General features: G+C 37.0%; 1 long non-coding RNA gene across 12 annotated transcripts in view; it reads right to left on the bottom strand.

Moving 5' to 3' along the window:
* Positions 1–3,529: 3,529 nt before the first annotated feature.
* Positions 3,530–19,116, bottom strand: part of LOC116442286 — a 207,622-nt gene continuing 192,035 nt past the window's right edge. For all 12 annotated transcript variants that reach the window (XR_004239485.1, XR_004239483.1, XR_004239481.1 and 9 more), the window contains one exon: positions 3,530–11,973. This is a non-coding gene — a long non-coding RNA (uncharacterized LOC116442286). The remainder of the gene's footprint in view (positions 11,974–19,116) is intronic.

The following is a 19,116-nucleotide window of genomic DNA, read 5'->3' as shown; positions in this document are numbered from 1 at the left end:
CTACACTTGTTCTTCAGAGCAAATATGTTCTGCAAGTTCATGCTGTGAAGATCTGAAAAGTTCTTTAGGGCTACACGTAGGTGTGAAAACTGTTGTGATACTTTGTTGAAGCCATAGCCTCAGCTAGGTAATAATTAAATAATTTTTTAAAAATTAAAAATAATAATGTTAAGGCCTTGTACTCAGATAGGAGACTTTCATATCAGCAGAAATGGTTGTTGTTTTAAAAGAGAAGTAGAGAAGATAAAATTTCATAAGCTTTTTATTGTGAAGTTGAATATTTCATTGTTAAAATACCTTTCCTTTCTACCCCCCCAACTCCCTTTGCTCTGCTTTGCTCTGACCTCTTCCCAGAAGAAATCAGGCTTTTCCTCAATTTTGTATCAAACAAAAAAAATTTTTTTCTTGTGGCAGCTGAAAAGCTTACTATCCAAATCCTGAATATTTTATAGAAAATAAAATTATATTTATTTTTAAGTGCATTCTACCTTCAACACAACTGCATCCTCACAACAAATCTATTGCGTTGTCCTGACATAGTTACTGCAAAGGTTTTTCCTTTGCTGTCCCAAGGGCCCAATTGATTTATCTGCCAGAAGCCTAAAGCCCCAAAATAAGATCGCTTTGAGTTTACAGAGGTCATTTTTCATTGTCTAAATAAAAATTTCTAAACAAAAATCTCTCATCCTGTTAACCGCAGGGTCCTTATCTCCCCAGAGGCTACAGAAACCTGAGAGAAGCCATTTCAATTCTTTTATGAAGAAAGATAAAAGCAAGTTTTCGATTAGAAAGCCAAGGAAAGGCTTCTTATTAAATGGTGGTAACAGTAACTAGTCGAAAAGGCAAAACCGTTCAAGGAAGGGGGGGAAGAGGGAAATCATTATGCATGAAGCAAACACTATACATGAGGCTGCCAAGGCAATCTGAGACAGTGACATTCGGGAAGGGAAGGGAAGTTCACAAGCCTTTGTAAATAGTTATAGTTCATTCCCATCTATTTAAAAAGAACTGTTTTATCAGGCATGTTTTCTTAATTGTGTGTCCATGGCTTTATCCACCAATATTAACTGTGTGTTGGAGCAATTATGTATTCAGACCCACTTTCTCTTGATCTGTCATCATTCAAAGCACTTACGCTGCACTGACTGGGTTTTGAGATGACATGTGATTCCAGCCCTGGAATAATAGATTCTGCAGTGCTAAGCTAAAAGTGAAATTATTAGAAGTTACTTCATATTCGAAGTTGTGATAAAGTGAGATAAACAGAGACATTAATGGTGATGCACTGGGAAATGATCCAGACCTCTGAAAGGAAAAGATTTCTGCTGTTTGGAAAAATTCTCAGTATGTATGACTGAAGAACCCTAATAGTGTTTTCCTTTTTCCTTCCTACATAACAGAAGAAGAGAAATTAACAACATTTAGGGTACTAGGTAATTATTCAGGATGCCAGCTCTAAATATCTAACCTAGCATTTAAAATGCCAAGTTGAAAAGCCCACCTATAATTCCTTATGAGGAAAAAATCCAGGGAAGGTTTTGAGAGCTGTTTACCCTCAATGAAGACTGGCATTCAGAACTCTCAAAATTTAAGATATTTTCCTGCACTGTTATGTTCCTAAATGTCTAGATGAAATCCATACATAAATGAGGGTGATAGAGTCACATCCAGCTCCAACCCAAAAATCCACACTTGGATTTACCTGTGATTGTCACTGCTAAAATATACCAGCCAACACTGTCTGTGGTCAGGGCATACTGATAGACAGCAGGTTTTCTTAATCTCTTATATCCTCGAAACAATTCAGAAAACTTAGGTGAATTTATCCAACCCTTTCCAGTTGTTTCCAGTGCATCCTTGACCATGATGCCTTTTTTAAACGGTGAGAATATTCTTACCTATCCAAGATGAAACAATGCTTCCCTGGCCTCACACAGAATTCAACAGAACCAAAAGGGAATTACATTTCTCTATTTCCCCACTTCCTTTCCCTGACTATCTATGATAACAGGTAATTTTTCTGCCCCAAGTTTATATTTGCAACTGAATTTATGCTCTTTAATGGAGTAAAAGAAGAATTTAGTTTACCCAATTCAAATCAATAAGAAAATTTTACGTTTCTAAAGGCAGAACATCTCTTCTACTTCAGTGAGGTCAGGATTCTACCTCTAACATGTAGCTTTGTGATGTTAATAACTTCAGCAGACACAATTTAATTTATGCAGCCATCTTTTTTACCTGTATCTTACTTTTATATATTTCTATACTTACAATAGAGATATCTATCTCTAATTTTTTTTAAAAAAAAGCTATGAAAATTAGATTCCAACTAAACCAAAATTTGCCATGCTTACTTCATTACTTTTCATATTTAAATGTATCATCTTTGCAAAGAACAGTCGTACTGTTCAGCAAAGTCCTGATGTAACCCCTAGTGCAGTCGGTGGACCCCCCCACACTCTGACTGCAGCAGGAGCTGGATCAGGCCTTAAATGTGAGGCTTCTTAAGATGCCTCTTTCTCATGAACTCATCTACTTGTTGAACTAGGTGTAGCTGAGAAATGTACGACTTTTTCAGGTAATGCAGGTGCCTTGTAGAGCAGAGTTCTCAAATTTGATTTTCTGGGGGTAAAATAGGCAATTTCTCAAATGTGCCTTGTTGCAAGAATAATTTTTTTTTAATGTTACATTATTATTATTATTACTTTAAAAGTCTCTGAATATCTTGCACACCTTGTGTATGTTTGGAGTCTAAAACCTTAAGGTGTTTTAATGTGTCCAAATTGACCAAGAATTATGAGAGGAATTAAATTTTGAAATGCCTGTCTTTCATTCTAGGCCTCGAGACAGTTTTCTCCTTATCAAGGAAAGAGAGACAAGCTGATCACACAAAAATCAGAAATTGCACTAAAAAGTTTTTTCAGTCTAAATAAAGCATGGTGAGATCTGATTTTTGGAAGTCAAAGACAACTAAATAGAAAATAAGGCCCATGTTTATCATTCTAAGGACAATTACCCATCAGAACAGCAGAAAGCACTGTGAAAAATGATGTAAAGATCGGTTGCCTTTCTGAAAGGTACAGCCTTGTCTTTGCAGAGTTACTGAATGCAAGGCAAGGATTAATACCAGGATGTCCTACAGCCTCTGCTAAATAGGAGGTCTGACAAGACAATCCAACAGCCCCTTCTAGCCTTAAAACCCTTCAAATCCATGAAACCCACGAACACTTTCTGCTGGAACACATTCGCTACAACTGCTGTGATTCACCCTCCTTGTTACTCTCTGGGGCTCCCTGCCAAACACAAGAAAATAAGGTTTTAAGCCCAGAAGGATTTTTACAGTAATACAAGATATTGATCCCTGTGTTGTTTTCAGCAGCAGCTTGTTTTTCTGTCTAGGTTCCTTAGAATCCCAGTGTGCCCAGCAGGTTAATGCTGAGTAACTGTAAGACGTTAGGAAAGCATGACACACACTTTATTATGCAGTTATATTATCCAGAGACAGCAAGAATGACATTGGCATAGATTCAACCAGTGTTAGTGTTTATTAAAATCTGGTTGTGTACTGAAATTCCAGTGGTAGCTTACAGTTGGCAGCACCCATTCTATGCTAATTTAGGTTAGTAAGCGTTGTGCCACCTTCAAAAGGCCACAAAATGAATGGAAGATGGGACTGATGCTTGGGAAGCAGCACAAACACAATGAGCCACATCACATATCAATAAATGTAACAGGCATTTTAGTGCTTAGAAAACAGAGCAAATCTCAACTCTGTCATTTTGATAGAAAATGCTGTGCTCCGTTCTTCTTTCCTTGGGCCTCAGTAATTCAAGACAGAATAGAAGAATTGATTCTTCTCACTGCTTCAAGATACCTCTCGGTCTTTTAGTGATCAAACTGATGCCCAGGAATAATATAGCTCTTTGCATCAATGAATTTTATGTCACCTATCAGCAATGAGACCATCAGAGTGCTTTTAGGAAGTTTTTAAAATAATTTGCAGGAATTTTTGCCTGATTTTTTTCTTTCTTTTGAGTGCAGGTAAATGTTCCATCAAAATAAAAAATTCCTGAGCATCACTAAACACATCCACAGTAATACAGAACTGTGTAATTTGATACAGAGACTCTGCAAGTGTGGCCAACACAAAATTGGTTAAAGGTTACATTACTTCTAAGCAAACCATGGCTCTGATGCATCTTTGTTACTATCATTGAAAAATACAATGTGAGTAATTTCCAAACTGGGCTGTTCTCACGTGATCCTGTTGATCTGTGCTTTTCCCCTGGGAAGACTATGTAACTTTTGTCATATAGGTTTTCCAAGTACTGTAGCCATTCAACAGAACTCCAGAAGTTGGTCCAGTAAGAGAAAACCACTGTATGCATTACAAGACCAAACAAAGACTGTAGATGCTGGTCTGTATCTGTTCTTGTCTTGCTATATGGTTGAAATAGCAAAGAAAAAAATTGAATTTTCCATTTTGCATATTTTAGAAATGTCTATACTATGAATTTTTAATGTTTAATTGAGTTACAGCCTTTAAACAGCCAAAATGGAAAGTTGGGGGAGGGGGGATTTGTATTTGTTACACAAAAGGAACAAGGCTGATACATGTTCTCTGACATTGTGGCATTGTGTCTTTTTAATTCCCTTAAGTTTTTTAGATGTTTGACCATCACTTGATCATGTGTCCAAGGTAAACACGCACCAGGTTTAGGGTTAGAGAGAAGTTTCCTTTCTGGTGAGTTAAGCAGGACTTCTGGAGGAGTCTGGAGCCTTTTTTCTGCAGAAAGGGCCACAGAGCATAGCCAGGATCACCTGGGCAAGCCTTTCCTAATCCATTTCCCCTCACAACACAGTCCTCAGGAGCTGCTAGAATCCTGATCTTTCCTCCTCTTGCTAGGGGAAAAAAGTGGTGCATCCCATGACAAATTAACCTAACCAAAGTCCCTGGGCTCAGGATAATGTTTTACTGGTACAACAGATGCAGCTTGTGGTTTAGAGGATATCAGACGAGATAACTTGAATGTCCTCTGAAGCTGTGCAAGTTGTTGGCATTTAAAAATCATAGACATATTAACAAACATCTGTTACGCTACACATCATAACATTTATTGTAACATACCGTACAATATGCTGCACCGTGTTAGTGATAATAATAACTATGATAATTACACATACAAAAGAGGATGTGCAACTCAAAAGCATTAAGTAGAACCAAAATATAAATCTCTCTGACAGAGTTCTCATTTATAATGTAAAACCTTACATGGAAGAAAAACACAAACAGCACAAGACATCTGAATTGCAGCTCCGATTGAGATCCAAACAAACTAAAGTTAGGTGTAAGGGCAATGTGTACCCAGGGACATAAATAAATAAAAGGAAGCAAGAAAATAGCCTCTTTTTACATCCAGACAGTCCAGAGAATAATAATGTGCTAGTTTTTCAAATCCAAGTACCTATTGAAGATTGTAATGATTTCAGTCTAAAAAGCAGTGCTGGAAAGCCTCTTCAGAGATTTCAAGCTCCCACTGTGCAGAAACATTGTGTCACTGCACACGGGTGTAACGGAGACAGACAAAAGAAATACTTCAAGGAAAGACATGGGGAAGCACTGGATGATGTACTTTCCCAGAAAACCTAGTTACAGTTTTAACAGTGGCCAAAAAAGAAAAAAGAAAAAAAAAAAAAAAAAAAAGGTGGGTGGAGGTTGGAGGGGGACATGGTTGAGTGATTTCTTGCCCTAAACTGAAAATACTGCCTCAAAACTGATTACACTGCAAGTAGAGAAGCTTCAGGTATCCTTTTATTTTACCAAAAGTGGTACCAAGAATTTACCATGATAAAGACTGCAACATGGTTTGTGGTTTTCCACACAAGCTACAGTAACGTACCCTTCCAAACTGACCTCTCCAGTCTTCTCTACTGACCTTTCCATATAGAAAATAATTGAGAAGCACTGTAAGGGCTGTGTTAATCGTCCTTAAACTTGTGTGCTTGCAGCTTGTTTTGCTCCGTGTATTTAACTTGCATTAAAAAAATCAGCATAGGTTGTTACACAAACAAAAGGCACACTAATTAAGGCGAAATTACTCAGACTACTTTAGTTTATACAAAGATTTAATCCTGGATTATCATTTAAAGATGCTGAACATCATATAAAGCATCAATAGTAATTACATTTTATTTACTTTCAAGGGCTGATCCTGTATAATATTTATGAGGTAGAGAAAAATATTGTACTTTTAGGAAATTAAGTTTTCCAGGAATACGTTATCTAGGTTTCTTGTTTTTTCTTAATCAATTCACACAATAAATCCATTTGACTTCATATTTTTAACTAAAATGCTGAGAAAAATCATGACATTTTTATTAGAGGTCAAAAGGACAAGAAGATATTTTTAAAGCCTTTTTTTTTTTAACATAAAACTATTAACACCTAAAGGGAAAGAAGCTATATAACATTTTGAGTTTAAATTAATCCATTTATATGAGAGTTGCAGAATAGCACTTTTTCCTCACTGAAAGAGGAGTGAGACAGGAAACTCAGAATCCCTCTTTGGTTATAGGAGGACACTCTGTATTTTGATAAATACAAGTGTCAAAGATTGATATCTAAACAATTGTCAGACACCTGAGAAAAATACACTAAGAGGCTTTTTTCCATACTGGTTAAAGTTATTCCCAACTATGAACCTTTACTGCTTTGAGTACAGTCAAGATCTTTGTGTTTCTTGACACTTTTCAGTCAATACTTTTCCCAAGTAAAGTCCTAAAAAAATGAGATATATTTATAGAAATAGCCACTCAGAAGTTTACAAGGAAGACAGCCACGTTATTTCCAATATCTGGATTCCTAAACCTAGCACCCGCATTTTGCTTTTGGCAAGTGGCAGTGACAAATCCTGACAGAGAGGAAACTTCTGGGCATCTATCTGTCCCATGGGCAGTGGCTGGGATGGAGGGTGCAGGACAACCTCTCTAAGCATCTCAGCTGCTGAAGCAGGAAAAGAAGAAGCAGTGATTCTGACTTGGAGACATTTATGGGACACTGAAAGGGAGAGGAAATAGCTTCGAAGACCAACTTTTGCAGCCCTTTTTTGCAGTGGTTCCCGTCATTTTAAGGTCATGGCATATATAAGAGCAATGATATTGGATCCAGATTACATGAAAAATACCACTACTAAAGAAGCTAGAAATTTAAAATAGAACAATAAAAACAGAAGAAATGATACTGTGCAAAAAAATGTGCAGTCATACATTGTCAGTAATGCATATATGCAAAACTCTTCAGGTGCAGAAATCTTCCTTTTCAAAGCCATGCTAAAATTGGAAGCTCTCTCGTGATTCAGAGCTTTCACTTTCTCATCTGATGTTTGTGCCACACAGAAAGAGAGCCCAGCCTTTCACTTTTGCCCTTAAGTACCTTAGCTAATTCCCAGCTGGGTGCAGCAAAACTCAGACCAATAACCATATTATCAGTACTCATAAGATCAGATGTCTCTAACCTAAGTGTCACTATAATTCTTCCTGACCATAGGTTCTAATCATCACTATGAAATCTGGAACATAATTAAATAATTTTAATCCTAAAAACATCAGTAAATCTCTGATATACACCCTGGAAACCCTGGTGTGTTTTACTTCATTTTCTCGGGATTCAAAAATAAATAAAAAGATGTGGAAAGCAGAAAGTAAAAACAGAAAAAAATAGCAGGATGTTGCTGCCACTGATGTCTATGGCAACTGGCAGAAATCCCATGCATTTTAATGGGAGTAAGATTTTCAATTTTTAGTACTTGTGCCCTACATATCTTTCGCCTTCAACTCTTCTTGACAGCATTGACTACATGATGTTCTGAAAAATGAACCTCCAAAATGCAGTTTTGGCCTGTTGGAAAGGTTTACTCTTTTTTTATTTTTTTGCTTCTCTTTAACTTATGCTCAAATTTCAAACATGGGCATAAGGATTATATTTTTATTTTACTACATAAGGGGAGTGAACAAGTCTTGAGGCTGACAGAACACTTTATGTGATATTTAGCAACAAAGAAGGAAACTCTGTCAGCCCAGAACTCACAGGAGCACCAGTTGGCTAAATTCATGGCATGGTGTGGGAAAATTACCTCAACACTGTCTACTTTTGCTGATTTTTCCTTGTGCTGACACTTCTGATGCCCTGAAAGTTGCTGTGCTCACATCCTCTGCTGCTGGTGTCAAAGAACACTCTCAGTCTTCACATGCCAAGATGAGGAAAACCTATTGCAATGCCCAAAAGACTTAACTCCTGTCAAATATATTCATTTAACACAAGCACTCTGGTCTATGGCTCTGAAATCTTAAAGTGATGGCATGAAGCAGGAAGGAAGGGAAAAACAGGCAGTGGCTTTAAAAGAAAATCTTCAATTAATAGGTAGAGCCACTCTAGTTTATTGCAAAAGAAAAAGACAGAAATTATTGGCCACAAAGACAGAACAAGATTTTCAGATTAGTACTGTACACAAAGGATTGTACACAATCCTACTGAAAAATAGTAACTTAGAAATAACTGCCTCACATGAAAAACAGCCTACTTGACCATACCCTTGAAGATATCTACAGACCTTCTTGTGTCCAGACTCTTCCCTGAAGACTACTTTTACCACCTGGGTCACTTTTAGGTATTAGTGTAGATTTAGAATTTTTAAATGTTGTATTTAAAAAAAAAAAAAAATTAAAAAAAAATTGTTCAACTATTTGGGGTGCAGTATTCACTTTATTTTTTTTTTCTATTCCTGCCAAGACGATAGAAGCCCAGAGCATAGTGAAATTCCTGCATCCTGTGCTACAGATTTCCTAGGCTAAGCAACAATCCCTCTCTACTCCTTTGTCCTCTCCATTTCATTAAGTTTACATATATGGGAATTAAACACTTTCAGAACAGAACCAATAGCAAGCCTGTCACACCAAGCTCCTGACTCTCAGAGGTGATGAGAATGTGTTCCTCCACATGTAGAGATTCCCACTGGTGTTAGCATCCCCTCATAGGTCCACAGAACAGAACAGGATATCTGGACTTGCAAGGGATCGGAGAATCCAACCACCTGCTCCTCACAGGACTACCAAAAACTAACTCAGTTAACCATGTAGGCCATTTGTTTGGTTTACCACATCCACCAGCTGGGTTGGTTTTGGGTTTCACAGCTGTAAGGTCCCTGCCCTACTTCTTTCATCATACTGCCATCCAAATTTACTTTATTTTGCAGTATACACAAACAAAGGAATAGAAATTTAAGATTAGCCTCAAAAAGGTGTCAAAGAATGTGATGAGGCTACAAGAAGAAAACCTACCAACATCTGCAAGGCAGATGAAATAATCCATCTGTGCAGCCCAGGAAGGGTCATCTGAAGGTTTGCATGTACCTCTGAGCCCTCATGTTGGAAAGAAGTGGATCAGCAGGAGTCAAATGTAAATCATCAGGCCTGTGAGGAAAGCCTGAAGGAACTGTGCCTGTTTAACCTTAAATCAAAGAAAATGGAAGGAGGCATTTGAGCAATGGCTACGGTGTAGAAGATAATTATAGATTTGCTTAATCCATTCTGGGTAAAATAAAAAGAAGTAATAGACCTAAGTTTCCGAAAGAAAAAGTGGTTTTAATAAAGCACTGGACTAGCTTCCCTGTGCAACGGTGAAACTTCACCCACTGAGGGTCTTCCAGAGCAGGCAGGATAAACTTCAGTGATGTAGGTGTACATTGATCCTACAGTGGGACCATCAAATTGTGGTTACACACACACATGCAGAAAAACACTTTCACCCTTATTATTTTTTTAATCCTTTATTCTTGAGAAGAAACAGAAAAGTTTTCAATGGTCAGGAGGGACTGTAGGAGCTGTTTGTCTCTCTCACATTCCTTCCCCTTTTGTGTTTTCACTCATTTTCTTAAATTTTATTTTCATAATTTATTTCAGAAAAGGAACCATTTATTTTCCTTTGCAAAACACCGTAAAAGTTCAGGTAAAGTAAAAGCTGGGTCCGAATGACCCTTTCACGGGATGACACTTTATAAATAGGATTTTTGTAAAATACGTACATTTTCAGACATTTGCCCATACAAGTGCATAATGAAGATTCTGATGATTTTTTTTTCCACCCACTTCATTCTAAGAACAGTGCAGTGAAGTAGCTGGTAGCAAAGGAAACTTTCTGGGCATCGCCATTCAAATAAGGACATGCTCACAGCTTTTGTGTTTGCTTGGAGACTATCAGCACTTTCTATATAGCCAGAGAAGCAATTTTATAAACAATGGAAGCATTTCTACTGAGAAAAAAGATTTTTCAAAACACAACACATACTTTTTACTAATCCTAACAATCGTGATAAACTTGCAGGAACTTTTGAAACAAGAGCATAAGAAGATACAATGAGAAGTGTAAGAGGAAAAGAAGAGAGCATTAATAAAGAGTTATTGAAAATGTATTATTGGAAGCAGGTAATTTTGTGAGTTGTCCTCCAAGGCTAAAGATTTGAGATTTGATTCAATTGCAAGTGATCTGTAGAGCAGCTGTAAAATCTCCTATTCTTGCTCACATCAAAAACCAAGATTTTCTTGACACACTCCCCATTTAGACCATAATAGGGGTTGAAAATACACGGAGAAAAAACAATAATTCTGAAGGGTTATGCTGCTGGCTTTAGCCCATCCTGTATTTCACCTGGGAAACACTAACAAGTGCTGCATTTCTTTAATATCTAACCTCTGCAAACAAAAAATGCTCATCGAATTTTAAATGAAGGCTATGACCACGATCTTGTTTTAGTAAGGGACTGTTTGGCACTTTAAAACATTCTTTTCTTTAAGTAATCACAGTGTTGTACCTCAGTATGTTTGGTTTTCCTCAGATAGTCTTTATAATCAATACAGCAAAGGGAGTATAGCAGAGGGAATGCAACATTTCCTGACATAACCTATTTATCTAGCACAAAACGGGAAAGATTTTGAAGGAAATGGAAACCATTCAGAGAGAGCAAGGTCTGGCCAGTACGTCTGCCCTGGCTATATTTGTTGATTCCTTAATTCACCAGGAATCTCAGTCTCCTCATCCTGTCTCTGTGTGTAATGTTGAATTTGAGCTACTCTTTGCTATGTTGGGGTTTTTTTTCTCTTCTTGTTGTATTTGTTCTGAATACTGAAACATTTTTAAAAATACAAAAAAGAGCATACAAACATGCAACTCAACCCAAAAAATCAAGCATGGCACAGTAGGAGAAGAAAGCTTCTGGGGAGAGAAAGCAAAACTGTGTGACAGATGGAAAAGTCTCAATGGATGAATGGTACTACTACAAATAAGTAGCAGACAGCCAGAGGGAATCAAATAATGATTACAGAAGAAAAATGAGGGTTAAAAAATGGGGTAAAAAACCTTCAGCACTGGCAGAAAATTCTAGAGTAGTAATGTGTAATATTTGTAGAAGGGAGGTTTAATTATATGCTTTCCACAAACAGGGAGAGCAGTAGAGACAAAGAAGCTAGACAGCTGACAAGCATGCCACTGTGGACAGTATAAAAAGCTCAATGTGTCCTTGGAGAGTAAGGAACGTACTGGATTCAGGCTGGCATGCCCCCAAACCTGAACAGATTACTTTCTGACGATCAATACCTGTAACCACCAGAGGCCTGTTGGAGAGTTTAAAAAAAAATAGAAAAAATCAGCTTCAAAGAGACCTGGTCCCAAGCTCACGTTTTATTTTTGCCACTGGGTGCTGAGGTAAGAGCTTTGGACAAGGCTCATTTTTCATCTCTTTATAGGGCTGTGGATTGAATATGAAGTGTCGCAGCATGTTCTCAGGGCTTCGCTCTGTCGGTTTCCTGTCCCAGAGAGGAGCACTCTCAGGATGACACTCATCCCCTTTGACCGAATCTGGTATCAGATCTTTCACAACAGCCTGAGTAATGTCTCCTTTAACATCCATGACTCTTATCCACCTATAAAGGAAAAAAATAAAATCCTTATTGTTTTCTTAAGTTAAGTCACTTTTCCTTTGGAGAGAGATAGAAAAAACAAGAAGGTTGCTCATTTTATTTGAAATGTCACTGATCAACAGTTATGTCCAAATACAGCTTAGCTATTTTAGAGAAGTACAGTGGGCTCTTTTTCACATAGAGTAGTATACCTGAATAGAAATTAAATCTCATTTTTTTTCCCCATAATATAATTTAATCACAAGCACATGCTGAAAAAAATGCTTTTAGACATTACTATGAGTAGGAAACAATAATTCATACATGTTTCTGGAGTCACAGAGAGTTCTGTATAGTTTGATGCCTCCAACTACAATTCCACCTTTTCCTCTCTCGCATTTAGCTTAATTTTCTTTTGTTTTTCCCCCATGCATTTTTCAAATACTGCAAGACAGTGCATATTTTCCAGAAAGCACTGGTGTGATTTATTTTTTTGTCCAACTACCTTCGTTGCTGAAAATGACTGATCTGAATAAGGCAAAACAGAGAAGAACAGAAAATCTAAGCAGCTTTTTAAGGAAACAGCCAAAAAGGAAAAAAGAATGAGAGAAAGAGAGAGAGAAAGAGAGAAAGAAAGAAAAAGAAAGAAAGAAAGAAAAAGAAAAAGAAAGAAAGAAACAAAGAAAGAAAGAAAGAAAGAAAGAGAAAGAAAGAAAGAATTGTGTTATTAATAGCAAACTCCAGGATGATGGATGAAAAGAACAACAATATCCTTTAATCATAAAGCACTAACATTCCAGCAGTGCTGGTAAGTGAGTGGAGCAGTGAAACCATTTGAGACTTAAACAGATGGATTAGGAAAGGTTCCATTGTGGGTTCCTGGACAGATTTGAAAAGAGCAGCCTGATTAACTAATGCACAAAAAGCAAGTGATTCTTCCAATCAATAAGCTTTTATGTAAGCATATTTGAGTTATAATATTTAAACACAACAGACAAGTGGGGAATCAGGAATTCCTCATGCTGGGCTAACAAAGCAGTAAGTTTTACTTGAATCTGGATATCTCTTTTTTCCCAGCAAATCTCAAAGGGATTTTATAGCTAATGTTGTCACCACATGTTCATCAATATATTAACAGCTCCTGATGGTTTTGTGAAAATGATGGTGATTTCCAAGTTCAAAAGATGCTTTATTTTCACAAATATTTTTTTTAAATACTCCTTTAGGGAGAACTTAACCAAGTTTTCATTGAATGAGGGAAACTACACATAAAATTAATCATTGACTACCTTTCCTAGTGAGCACTCTTTCCACAAATAATTAGAGAGGGAGTACAATCAAAAGCCCAGGCCATAGGGGCTGATTCCCTTTAGCATGATAACATTTATCCTAGGTAAGAAATGGAAATGGAAAATGGTAATGCTTTTATATGGATATTTTTACACATTTTTATTTCAAAATATCTTTTAAAGGAGGTTATAATATTTAAAGAATTACTGGCAATGAATACTATGTCTCTTTCTATTAAGTGCCCAGCTGCAGATAGAAGTATGATATTTCATAAAGGTTTCTAAAAGTGACCTAAAATAGATCTTTCTATAAAATGGCATTATTATTATTACTATTGTTATTAATAATAATAATAACCTGCAGTGTTCCAGGGATAGAAACAAGCACCACAAGGGAAAATTTCAGGCTTTCGTATGGTACTTGGACTTCTAGGTCATGGTCTCTAGTACTCTGTTTATACCATAATCAAGAGACATGCAAATTTATACTGCTTACCAATATCGGTTTCCCCTTCCCAGCTGAGATCTGGCTACAAGATATTTGATCTTAAACCTTACACCTATTCAGACAGGAATTTTGCTTATTTTGCATCATGTAACATCCTTTAGGAAACAATTTGATAGTGTTTCCTAAAGACTAACTTTTTTTGCATTTTGATTTTTCACATTTTGGGGTATTTAGTAGGTTTTCAGAAGTAGTCCTTTTGAGATTCTTCATGGATATCACCAAATTATCTCCACCTGTAAAAGTCAGATCCAGGAGAACACTGTGGAAGTATACACTGGTTACGAATCTCTCCTTATTTTAGCTAATCCATGAGCTCCAATGGAGTTTCAAAAAAAAAAAAAAAGAACCCACCCTAATATCTGACCAAGTAAGAAAGAACTTTCAGTTTTGCAAGACACTTCAGAATCAAACGTCTCATTTAGTTATAAATATGTCCTGCACTTTGCCAGCATACAAAGTAGTCATTGCATGCGTAATATTTGTCACTGGCTTCTTGCCTGCTGGGTTGTAATTGCACATTTTGATGTCTCAAGGACTCTGCTCTGGCCTGAAGTATCCGACTGCCATGGTGCTAGGACTTTTCCTCTTTCCATCAAGGAGGTTGGACTCCATGACCTATGGGGTTTCTGGCTTTCCTGGCTCTCCTCTAAATTGCCAGCCACGACCTCTGTTTAGTACATGTGTAGGTCTGAATATATGTATATATTTGCCTTGAGGTTTACAGTGCAAATGTTTTTCATAAATTGAAAAAGGATATTGGGGGAAAAATGCCTACAGCCCCAAAACAATAAATTTATTAGTCTGCACAATAAGAATGGTATCTTTCAGTCCCCAGGGTATGACCCTCACAGGATTAAATGTCATTCATTGTCAGAGTGACTAAACAGTTGACAGAAGCATGTAGTAAACCTGTAGTATTCAATAAAATCCTCTGAAAACAGCAGAGAGAGATCCTTCCAACTTTCTGAAAAAGGTCTTCTCCTTTCTCAGACTAAAACCCTCATTTTCCTTCTCAGTCTACATACCAGCTGTAACTGCAAAGTCTTTTTTCTTTTCCTCTTTACTAGTCTGAACTCCAGACTGAAGGTGGAAGAGGAGGAAGAGCATTTCAAGAAGTCCTGCTCTTGCCTTTCCTCTGTGCCAGTTCGTCTCTAACTTGATCCCCACCATCAGCACACGCTGCGTGTAGTCTTTAGAGCAATGGCAGCATAAATTCTCTCTGCTTTTTCTAGTTATTCAAATTCTGTGACATTTTGTGGTGATCTGAGGGCATGTTTACAAGCAGTAAAAATATACTGATGTCATGAATAGACTAGAACCCAGATGCTATGATTCAACTTCAGCTGCCAATTACTGCTATTTTGAATACAAACAAATCTGAAAGTAAAAACATCAAATTAAGGATATTAAATATGTTAAGCAGATTTTGAAGTATTACCCTATTTCTACTTTAAGGGGCACTACAAATTCCAACAAAGGAATAGAGTTCTTGCCCACAATTAAAACAGTAAATAGTATTATATTCTGTGTAGCTCTTAGGAGTTCGGTCCCCAACCATTATCTGTGGGATGCTTCACACTGCCACAGTAGGGCAGTTCAACATTTCAACCTCTTTCTGTAAAAATTAAACTGTTTTTTCTAATACATTTTGAACTCTGTTCACAGAAGCCCACATTACATGAAATTCACAGGCCCCCACAGAGATAAAATAATTCTCCTTTTCGGTGCACCACTGAGGAATGCTAAAAATAGTTGAATGTACTAGGAAAAGAAAATTCTGCTTTGGGGACTGCAGTGTCTTTGCCTCACTAGAAAGAAAAAAAAATAGATAAGCGTATATGTGTACAATTACATCCAATTTCTGTACACTACACTGTCAGTCTACATTCTGGAGATTCCTGAATCCCACACCTATCTAATTATTACACTTCTTCTGTATACCAAATGTAGAAGAACACTGCATTAATCTCAACTGCTGAATAACTAATAGTTGTCATTGCTTCCATTTACTGTGAAAACATCTTAAATACTAACACATGTAAGCATATAATTTTGTTTAATATATAGATATATGTGCACAAACCTAAATAAGGATGCACTTACACTCAGACATGTGTGTGTAAAATTGTTTGCTGTGAAAAAAGAAAATTCCTCATTGCTATCTATACCTTGCTGTCTGACTTCAGATGATAATTTATTTGGGGTGGAGTCTTGCATCATTGGCATAATTCTTATATGGAGAAGTTGGATTTACTTGAACCTGAATCACAAGGAGGACAAAGGTTTTTCATTAAAACCTTGCAGATTAGCCCTAAAAGTGACACTAGTGACCTTGGAGACAGCACTAGGAGTTTTCTTCACTAGAAGCATTGAAGATATGAAACTGTTAAGTCTTGATGTGCATATATACACAGACCTCAACACTTTGCTCTACTCTCTTCTGAGTTATTTTTTGGAATATTTTTAAGGAATATGTAGCAGCAGTAAGACAAGTTATAGTACATTTCATCTTGAAATGTACCTATATACTACAATATATGTGAGAGGCATTGAATCATGCTTTTATAAAGAGCACAACAAATTTATCAGAAGTTGAATAAAGGATGTGTAGGTTCATTACTGGCTGTGGTGAATTTCTTTTTGGATGCTACGTGTTTTAACAACCCTTTGCTCCTGCCTATATGTCTCTCTGAGTGGAAACAGTTTTATTAGATGTTGTGGCAGCCTTCAGATTATATTCACACAAACAAACAAGATATTACTTGGTGCCAAAACATTTGTACGGGTACTGAACAATCATCATTAAAGCAGTCAACATTCAGCATTCAGAAATGGGTAACACTCCAAAGCATTTAGGTAGACACAGGTTTTTCATAGTCTAAAAAATAAAAGAGGTTTTAAAACTGGTTTTCATCTATCTACAGAATTTTTTTCCTCTTTAATGAAAGCATTCCACTTATACATATGATACCATCAACCCATCCTTTAAAAAGAGGGCATATTTAAGAGTGGAAATGTTGAAGTGTCCTTCAACCATTGATATTAAATATTACCCTGAATTAAGAATAAATATAAATGACAACCCCTGTTAGATATTGCACCTATATGTAGCACACTTTTTAACATTCACTATATATGCGAGTAATCATGTTTTTATTCATGCAAATGTTCTTGTAGGAAGCACCTGTAGTGAACACTGTGTTGTAATAAGATATGTAGGTCATATCATGGAGAATGAATGTAAAGTTTAGCCACTTGATGCATTTGCAGGTGTGAAACATCTCAAAGGCTCTGATCTGATTAAATGAATTTCAAATTCTGTGACAAGAATTAACATGCCCTGTGCAGGACTGGATGCTGAACATGCAAAGATATTTATAAATTCCTCTTGATGCTCTTAATATTAGGGTAATCAGTTTGCTCTTTCCTTTCCATTTGTATATTTATTTCATGTAGCACAAGAGATTGCCATTTCAAACTATCTGTGTTTCCTTGGCTTAAGGAAAAAAACTTAAGTCACTAATTTCACTGTTACCTCTAAATCATGAGGCCCAAGAAAACACAAGGCCAAGGACAGAATTCTGCTCTGCTTTGCATAAGGTTCTGTTTTTCATGTTTTTTTTTTTAATTTTCACACCAAAGTCAACTTTAACTCAGATAACAGGTTTCACTATCATGCCTGCCTCTGTCACCAAAAGTCCAGTGGCCAACAGAGGGACGTGCTACTCATGGCCTCTGCCTTCCATCCTCCAGGGCTTACCAGCCCTTCCTCTCCTTTCAGACCTACCACTTGGACCCACGGCAAGTCTCAAGCTACTGCATTTGTTGCAAAATATCTTCATTCTGTCTCAGTGCTCCACTTTTCTATATCTTAATCTGATTCCTATAAAGAGTCTAGAGTTACTCAAGTCTGAATGACATTCCTAATCCACCAGTAGTTAGAGCTGAACCATGGCTCAAGGCTTTCCTTATCCCTTAGTCCAGAAATGAAGCTTGGTCTCTCTCTCAGAAGAGTCCAGGCTTTATCTGGGCCATCAAGTCAGCCACAAAACCATGCAAGTTAATTGGAAGCATTAAACTGAGAAGGAGTCTTAATCAAGCCATGACCGCTATTAGCAACCGAGTACTGGGGTAAAGGTGGATAATATTTTTCTACTATACATAATGATTGTCTTAAATTTGCACATTAGGCAAATCCTCAAACAGTGCACGGGGTCACCAGAAATCATGCTCTGAGGTTCAGCAGTTGCACAAATACACAGAGAGCTTATGTGAACCAGAGAAATGAAACCTGTCCAAGATCCTAAAAGCTCCCAAACCGACATGCATCTTTAATGTGAGCAACTGTAAGATGATTTATTTTTTTTTCAGACCAAATACACAAAGTTCTGGATGTAATTCTGTTAAGCAGTTTTACATCTTGCCACTAGGACTTTTTTTTTCCTCTGTGCTAAGCTTTAATATCCCTTCAAACGCATTAATGTGTCCCTGGAACAGACGCTTAGAGACCCCTGCACGCTTTGAATATTTCCACTTTAAAGAGGGCTTTCAGTACTTACTGAGACTCTATGTACCACCTCACTGGCACCAGAGCTTGTAAAACACTAAGAGAAACAGCTCCTTGCCCAAAACACATCCAACAAGAAAAATCTTGCTTCGGATCGTCCCATAGTTAAGGAAAAAGAAAACGTGGGACCATATATAAAACACCTCTTGGAGATTTATGCAAGTATTTGTTTCCCTTTCAGTCCAGTCCCAACTCAGAGGCTTGCCTTCGAATTTCAGGTGTGAGCAGTTCCTGCATGCCAAAGAGAATCCAGGGCAAAACCAGTAAACTCCAACCAGTTTCTTTCAAAAATCTCTGTGTTCACTTGCCTTCTTTTTTGTCTTTAAATGCCATAATGCAGCTCAATATAATGGTGGGAGTTCATGTATTAGAAGGGCAAATTTCAGACAAACAAGACATGACTTTTAGTAAAAGGTTCAACATGCAATGTCTACGCTCCAAATTTGAGAATAAGCCTGGATCCTATCAAGGATCGCATACTTCCATTTTTATTGCAAAGAATTTCCACATGAAATATCTAAATAGGACTGCATGTTACCACCCAATAATGATTCATAGTAGTCAGGTAAGGCTGAAAAAAAATGTCACTGTAATATTATTTTGTAAAAAACTATTTATTTTGAAATTTGATTCTCTGGACTTCTCTCAATGCTTAGTTGAGTGACTTTGGTTAGACACCCCAGTGCTTCTCGACTGGGTTTTATCTTAAAAAGACACACCGGAAGAAAGTCTTGAAAACTAGTCCTGGATGCAGCAGCAAATATCTTCTAGTGCTCTGATCATATTGCTGTACTAGCATGCAA

This window comes from Corvus moneduloides, chromosome 3 (assembly GCF_009650955.1).
Source record: "Corvus moneduloides isolate bCorMon1 chromosome 3, bCorMon1.pri, whole genome shotgun sequence".
Classification (NCBI taxonomy): Eukaryota; Metazoa; Chordata; class Aves; order Passeriformes; family Corvidae; genus Corvus; species Corvus moneduloides.
This window is presented reverse-complemented; position numbering and strand designations above follow the sequence as displayed.